Source organism: Prionailurus bengalensis, chromosome C1 (assembly GCF_016509475.1).
Source record: "Prionailurus bengalensis isolate Pbe53 chromosome C1, Fcat_Pben_1.1_paternal_pri, whole genome shotgun sequence".
Taxonomy (NCBI): domain Eukaryota; kingdom Metazoa; phylum Chordata; class Mammalia; order Carnivora; family Felidae; genus Prionailurus; species Prionailurus bengalensis.
In genome coordinates this window covers 46,208,031-46,215,637 of record NC_057345.1, presented here as the reverse complement: position 1 = coordinate 46,215,637, position 7,607 = coordinate 46,208,031, and positions in this window count along the sequence as shown.

The window sequence follows — 7,607 nt, the reverse complement described above, 5'->3', positions numbered from 1 at the left end:
ACAGGTTCAATAGCCAAGTAAGTTGTTTAAGACCACGCAGCTAACATGTGGCAGAGTTAGAATTTTTTTACTGAAGAATAACTTACCTACAATATTGTATTAGTTCCAGGTATACAACAGAGCGATTCGATATTTATATAGCTTGTGAAATGACCACCACAAGAAGTCTAGTTACCATCTGTCACCTTACAAAGTTGTTACAGTGTTATTGACTGTATTTTCCATGATGTACAGTATATCCCCGTGACTTATTTAGTTCATAACTGGAAGCTCGGACCTCTTAATCTCGTTCACCTCTTTCACTCATCCTCCCATCGCCCTGCCCTCCAGCAACCGCCAATCTGTTCTCTGTATCTAGGAGTCTGTTTCTGGGGGTTGGGGGTTTGTTTTATTTTTAGATGCCAGATACAAGTGAAATCATATAATTTTGTCTTTCTCTCTCTGACTTATGTCACTAAGCAGAATACCCTCTATGTCCACATTGTTTCAAATATCAAGCTTTCATTCTTTTTTATGGTTGAGTAATATTCCTGTGTGTGTGTGTGTGTGTGTGTGTGTGTGTGTACCCCTCATCTTCCTTATCCATTCGTCTATCAGTGGACACTTGGACTGCTTCCTTACCTTGGCTAATGTAAACAATGGTGCAGTGAACATAGGGGTGCATATGGCTTTTTGGGTTAATGTTTTCATGTTCTTTGGATAAACATCTAGAAGCAGAACTTCTGGCTCCTATGGTAACTCTGTTTTTGATTGTTTGAGGAACCTCCATACTGTTTTCCACACTGGCCGCTCCGGTTTGCCTTCCCACCAACAGTGCACAGAGGTTCCTTTTCCTCCACATCCTCGCCCACACTTGTTTCTTGTGTTGTTGAACAGGTGTGAGGTGGTATTTCATTGTGGTCTTGATTTGCATTTCCCTGATGATGAATGTGGTTGAGCATCTTTTCATGTGTCTGTTGGCCATCTGGATGTCTTCTCTTGGAAAAAGAAGAGTCAGAATTTCAGTCCTGCCATCACTGACCGTTGTTCAACTCTTTGGGGAAGGTTCTCAGATGTCTTTCCACACTCTAGAGGAAGATGCTATCCAGACTGGTTAAGCCTTCCCCAGCCATGCTCAGCTGAAGGACTTCCATCCAAGGCTCACTTTCTGCCATGTGCTGAGTCAGTTCAGAGCAGGCCAGAATCCTGCTCTGTCCTCACCAGCAGATGGCGTCCATTATTTTGCAGCCTCCAACTCACTTTCTGGTGTGCTTGGAGACCAACGACCTCACCAAACTCAAATGCCCACTGTTTTGTCCCAGGCTATGTTCCCTCCGCTGTCTGGGTCCTGCACGGAGGCTATAGTACGTCAGCAGAATTCCTGACAGAGGATCGAGCCATGATAGAGACTCCCAGGGACCTCAAGGGACCAAAATACACAGATGTTCACAAATCATCCACAAGGTCTTTATGAAGAGCAAACACGATTTACAGGATTTTCCTTGTTCACTGTCCTCTTCTAAAGGCAATTGCCCTGCCCACACACACCACAGCCCCTGAGCTAGCATGTGACTCCCTGGGAGGCCCAGATCGTGCTAGGTGTGCACCTGATCCAAGGCCAGCTATAATGTGGTCCACCATGAATACCTCTGTCCAGAGAAGGGTGAACTGGACAGTCAGATTTCCACTCAGGGAACTTGAATTAAAAGATGTAGGAGGGACACCCGGGTGGCTCCGTCGGTTCAGCATTCAACTCTTGATTTCGGCTCAGGTCGTGATCTCACAGTTCATGGGTGAGTTCAAGCCCCACGTTGGGCTCTCTGCTGACAGCACAGAGCCTGCTTTGGATTCTCTCTCTCCCTTTCTGTCTGCCCCTCCCCTGCAAGCTCTCTCTCTCTGTCTCAAAATAAATAAGCCTTAAAAAAGAGATGGAAGGAAAATCCGGTTATTTGTAGCAGAAACTGAAGCTGGTTGGGTGCCCAAAGAAAGGCTTTAAAATAGACTAGAGAGCCTGAATAAATTAATGTGATGTGCAGACAAAAATAATGACCGTATGAAAACCCAAGCAAGCAGAAGTTGCTTCTTAGGGTGACCACATGAAAACCCAAGCAAGGAGGAAGATCAAGGTCATGTGAGGAAACCAGTTGTTGGTGGCAAGAGAGGCAGAAAGAAGGCAGTGTTTGTGTAGAGCTCAGCTGTGCCAGTTCCCTACACTGGGAGGGAAATCCAGCAAGCCCTTCTGCCCTGGACCCAGCTGCCTTGACTGGGAGGCCTGGCCACGCTCTGGTTCCTGTTCTTGGACTCCTGGGATAGCTCCTTCTTGCTCACTGCCAAGGCCATCCTTATGGTGACACCCTGCCCTCCTCCTTCTTTCCAGTGCTGTTTGCATAAGTCTCCTTTCACGGAAACTAAGTGACTCTCACCAAGACTTCATCTGCGCACATTTGTGGTTGTGGGAGGGGGGATGGGCTTATTTGTATTTTATAAACTCTGACCTTCACGGATGCCCTACTGCGTCTGCAGGCATTTGGAAAACAAGGGGCTTACGTGTGTGGCCTGTCAGTCATCAGGTGCAGAGGTTGTGATGCTGTGGAGTTTTCTTAGTTTTATCTTTGATGCACTGCATGTATTTTTGTTCCCTTTTTTTTTTTTGTTTTCTTAACGTTTATTTATTATTGAGAGACAGAGAGAGATAGAACATGAGCATGGGAGGGGCAGAGAGAGGAGGAGACACAGAATCTGAAGCAGGCTCCAGGCTCTGAGCTGTCAGCACAGAGCCCGGTGCGGGGCTCGAACTCGCAAACCCCGAGATCATGACCGGAGCCGAAGTCGGACGCTCAACCGACTGAGCTGCCCAGGCGCCCCTGTTCCCGTTTTTTAATTCCACTTTTACCTTTGGTGATTTCACATTTGATATATCGTGATAAGCTCCTCTCTAAAGAAGATAATGTATACATAAATTTTCACACAGGGATCAGTCAGGGCCCCTTGGGAAACAGAATCCCCCTCAGGTGGATAAAAAGGAGAGAGTTGAGCACAGGACCTCTCATGGAGCTATGGGCGAGGTTGAAGGGACTGACCAGGGATGGTGAGGGGCCCAGAAATGAGCAAGAGCTCATTATCATCCAGGTGGTTGGAGGAACAGGGAAGGCAAGATGAAGACTAGAGCCCGGTGGGTATTGGGCCACGAGGGTGATGGGAGCCCAGCGATGGAAGGATACAGATGCTGCCGGACCCATCACTCCAAAGCAGGGAGAGGGTCAGGGGAGAAGTTCCCCGATCCCTTTTCCATCTCCCCTTGGAAATTCCTGCTGGTGCTTTGCAACCTGAGCCAGGCAGCAAGGAAGTCCCCTGGTACAGCCTGGATTGGTGGTGGAGGGGTTAGGATAGCTGCCTTCCAGGCAGTGAGGTGTGTGCGGGGGGGCCGCTTCCCAGGGCGCAGAGAAAGGCTGCGAGAGGCAGGGCATGGTGTGTGCAGGCCGGGGATTGAGTAAAGGCAGCAGCGATGAGCACAAGGTTCCGGGCTTGAGCCTGGTCGCTGACAGGGATCAGACCAGCAGTGGCGAGAGGAGACCGTTCAGGCCCAACTTCATAGATGGAGGGCTGACGCTGAGCTCCCCATGTGGCTCAGTGGCAGTCCTGGAGGCAAGAGGCCCGCAGTCCACCCTCCTTGCAAGCCCTTGGGCTTCCAGTTCCCCAGGTACCCACCGAGGCCCTCCACTTGATCAGCTTCCGTTGGTCGGCTTTTCACACCCTCAGGGAAGGGTGTGTAAGTGGTCATCGCTGCTGATGGAGAGCTCGGGGTTTGCGGGTTCTCCTTCCCGCTGCCCCCGGCGTTGTCCCCTGTCCTTGAGAAAACACTTAGCCCGGTGAGGTGCCCAGGTTCTCTGGAGATCACGCACCTCCACAAACAGCCTGCCTGTTTCAGGGCTAAGGGATGCAGTGAGAGAACTCCCACACCCATATAGGCTCGCCATCACCCACTCCTCGTTCCTGCCGTGGGTGCAGAGTACCTCCTCCTGAATCCAGCCTCGTGGATTCAGAATTTCTGAACGTGTAGACCCAGGCTCAGTTCAAATGTATGTGTGTTGCCATCTTCGGCAAAAGGAGAACTTAATTAACCAAAGAACGAGGCTAGCATTTATTGGCTAGCCGTGATCTGCTAGGTACTCGTGTATACCATTTCATTTCATCTTGATGTTCATTCTGTGAGATGAGGATCGTAGACACCGAGTAGCAGAGAGGTTAATCGGCCCACACTCTCACATTTAATGCTTCACAGAGGCAAGATTCGGGCTCTGACTCTCTGGAACCAGGCGCCACGCTTGTCCCATGATACCGTGCTGCTGCTTGGCAAAGAAAGTGCCGCTTGGTGGACCGGTTGGGGAGGGCTGAAGGGCTCTTTTTAAAAACACAGCAACCCCGGCAATGGCAGCCAGGATCTTCTGAGCCCCATTATACTGTATGTCTGTAGAGCTGAAAATAACAAAACTATACTTCCTAAAATAATTTTATAATGTTCATTATTCAGTTGTTTGGGCCAGATCATTCTGACTGACCGCCCTCGGGCTGGGGAAAGGCACGCACAGGCACACAAGCCCCCTTCTCCAGACACCTCGCCGGAGCCCATCACATTCCACGGCCTCAGGGCAAGTATCTCATGCCCACCAGAGCCAGAATTCACATCCTCTGATTTGGGTTTTAAAGACAGAGATTTACACAGGATTACAATCTTTTTTTTTTTTTTTTTTTTTTTTTTTGGTTGTGGTTGCTTCCAGTTTCCATTGTCTGAATCATAGCCATGGAATAAATTGAATCTTTTTCTAACGTAGAATATATTACTCTTGAAATAGTAGGAAATGTTGATAATTGCCTTTTATTGGACTCACAAATAATTTATAAGTTGGTCCGGTTTGAAAAAAATATATATATCATGGTCTTTTATTTCTTTGGCTCCTTCCTCGAGGCTAGAAGCAGCCTCTAAAAATAGCTGCCTGCGCGGCGATAGGCCTAGCGCTCCCCCTGGTGGTCATGGCGCAGGATTGCGGGCTCAGTAAATGGACCTGAAGCCGCAGACGCGGCATTGGAATAATTCTTTCTCCCCTAAGTACACAGAGAAATTTGATTTATTCTTCACAGTCATGTCTGAATTACAGAGCACTTCTCCTTATAAAGTCCATCTGCTTTGAGGATAAGTGAATGATCAATCCCTCATATACATTATCATGCCGTGAACACGTCTGTGAGTTTGTAAGAGCTTCTGTGGTTCTACCAAATGTCAGGGAAGATGGAGGTTTCTCCCCTCCTTAAGAAGATACTGGGCAAAAAATACAAATTGATCTTTACATAAGCACGGTAGCTACTTACCAAGGGTATTAAAGAAACATGAATGTGTGGAGGGGGAGGGGGAGGGAGCAAGGGGGTGGGGAGCAGGAGAAATAGAAGACCATGGGAATGCAATGCTTAGCTTAGAATCCTGGCTCCACTTACACGCTGTGTAGGCAGCGTCCTCACACGGCCCTCCACAAGGGTGACAGACAGACACTCTCCCTCTTCCCCTGGGCACCAAGGAAGACTGTATTTCCCAGCCTCCCTTGCAGCGGGAAGCCATGTGACCGAGTTCTGTGGGATGGGATGTGGGCCAATGGGATGTGGGCAGAAGTCATGCAGCGCTTCCAGGCCTTGCCCCAGAAGCATCTCTAGTAATTTTTCACACACTCTCTGTTTCTGTATCCGCACCATTGGAAGCAAAGCAATCCAGGACGCCAGAGGCACACCGGGGAAGCGAGCCAAACCCATGCATCATCACTTAAAGGACACTTGCCCAAGAGAGCCACCTGCTTCTCTTCAAACTGTGATGTGAGCAGGAAATAAACTTATACATGCTAAGCCACTGAGATTTGAGGGTTATTTGTTACAGCAACCAGCATTAATTACCCTGACTATTCAAGCAAGTGTTAGTCACAGTTTGCTCAACTCAAAATAGGGATGGTGTGCAAGCTTCAATGCCACAATGTACGTGGAAAACATTTGGCAGCCTCGGGGGTCAATAAATGCTGGATAAAGGAAGGCAGTCGTGTCTCTCACAAGCAATATTTTCATTCCAGAAGAATATTTTTGTTGATATCCCACAGGTTCTCAGTGCAAGAAAAAGAAGACCCAACTCCAACTGGCAAGCCAAATGGAGATTACATTGGCTCCCAGAGCCGGAAACTTCAAGTGCAGATTAAGCCTTTGGGTTGGTTTAAGCCATCCAGTTAGAGGACCCAGGTCCTTTCTGTGGCTCCGTTCTTTCTTCTGCCTGGCAAGCTTCAATCTAAACCTGACTCTTCTAATGGTCAAAGATGGCTGTCAACAGCCCCTCCTACTACACGTTCCTAGCTTACTTTGGGTTTGGGAGCAAAAAGAGATTCATGCCACTATTCTAAGAAAGAATCTTCTGATTCCTCTGCTTGGGCTGGCTTGGATCACATGCTCACCCTGGAACCAATCACTTGGTTGAGGTGGCAAACATGTGCGGATGACCTGCCAGTCAGGACCCGTACCTAGAGCTCTAGAGCTAGGGGTGGGGTCAGCCTTCCTTAAAGCACGTAAGCTGGTGGGGAAAGAATGAGACCACGTGCATTTTTTTTTTCTTTTCTTTTCTTTTTTTTAATGTTTATTTATTTTTGAGAGAGGGAGACAGAGCATGAGTGGGGGAGGGGCAGAGGGAGAGAGGGAGACACAGGCTCCAGGCTCTGAGCTGTCCGCACAGAGCCCAGCGGGGGTCTCGAACTCACGAACCGGGAGACGGTGACCTGAGCTGAAGTCTGTCGCTTAACCGACGGAGCCACCCAGACGCCCCAAAAAGACCGCCTGTATTTTAGAAGGATTGTTTTTTCAGCAGAGGAAAGAAAGAGAAGGGGAAAATGAATGCTAGACAGGCTTACCAAACGTGTGTGCTACAGTTGGTATGTTGATTACCCTAGAAGCAAAAAACAAGGTGTACTGGTAGGTGCTAAGTGTTATTGTGTGATCACCTTGAGTGATCCAACCTTTCAGAAATCTGTAAGTTAACTGGATATTATGGTTTTCAATTTCCTAACCTCTGACAATGAGTTCCCTAAAATATCCTCAGATATTGACTTCTTGAAATATACTCGGATATTGACTTCCTGTCTTTCTTGACAGTGCAGTGTAAAAAAAAAAAAAAAGTCTCTTAAGAATAATTTACTTTCTTCCTCTTCTGCTTTCTTTCCCCTTCTTTGTTTCTCTGTATCATCCTTTCACTGTGTGCAAGTGTTTTAGAAAGCCTAAGATGCTATAGAATTGGGAGGAATTGTTCTTTTCATGGACTCTTCATATTAAAGTAAATCATATGATACATAATCATAAAATAATGAAACTGACTTTTCAACTATGCAGCTACCTGAATGTGTGCTGTTTCTCTCAGCAGTCGCGCGTAAAGAGGTGCTGTTCATGTTTCGGTGATGTAGCCACAGTTCAAATTGTATTGATTACACCTCAATTTTAACCAAAAAAGCGCAGCAGCTTGATCGACCATCCTACATATCTGATTTGATTCCCAACCCCTTGTAAGGTCTTCAACAAAATGAATCTATCTGCCGAAGCAAAGATTTGTCTTTTCA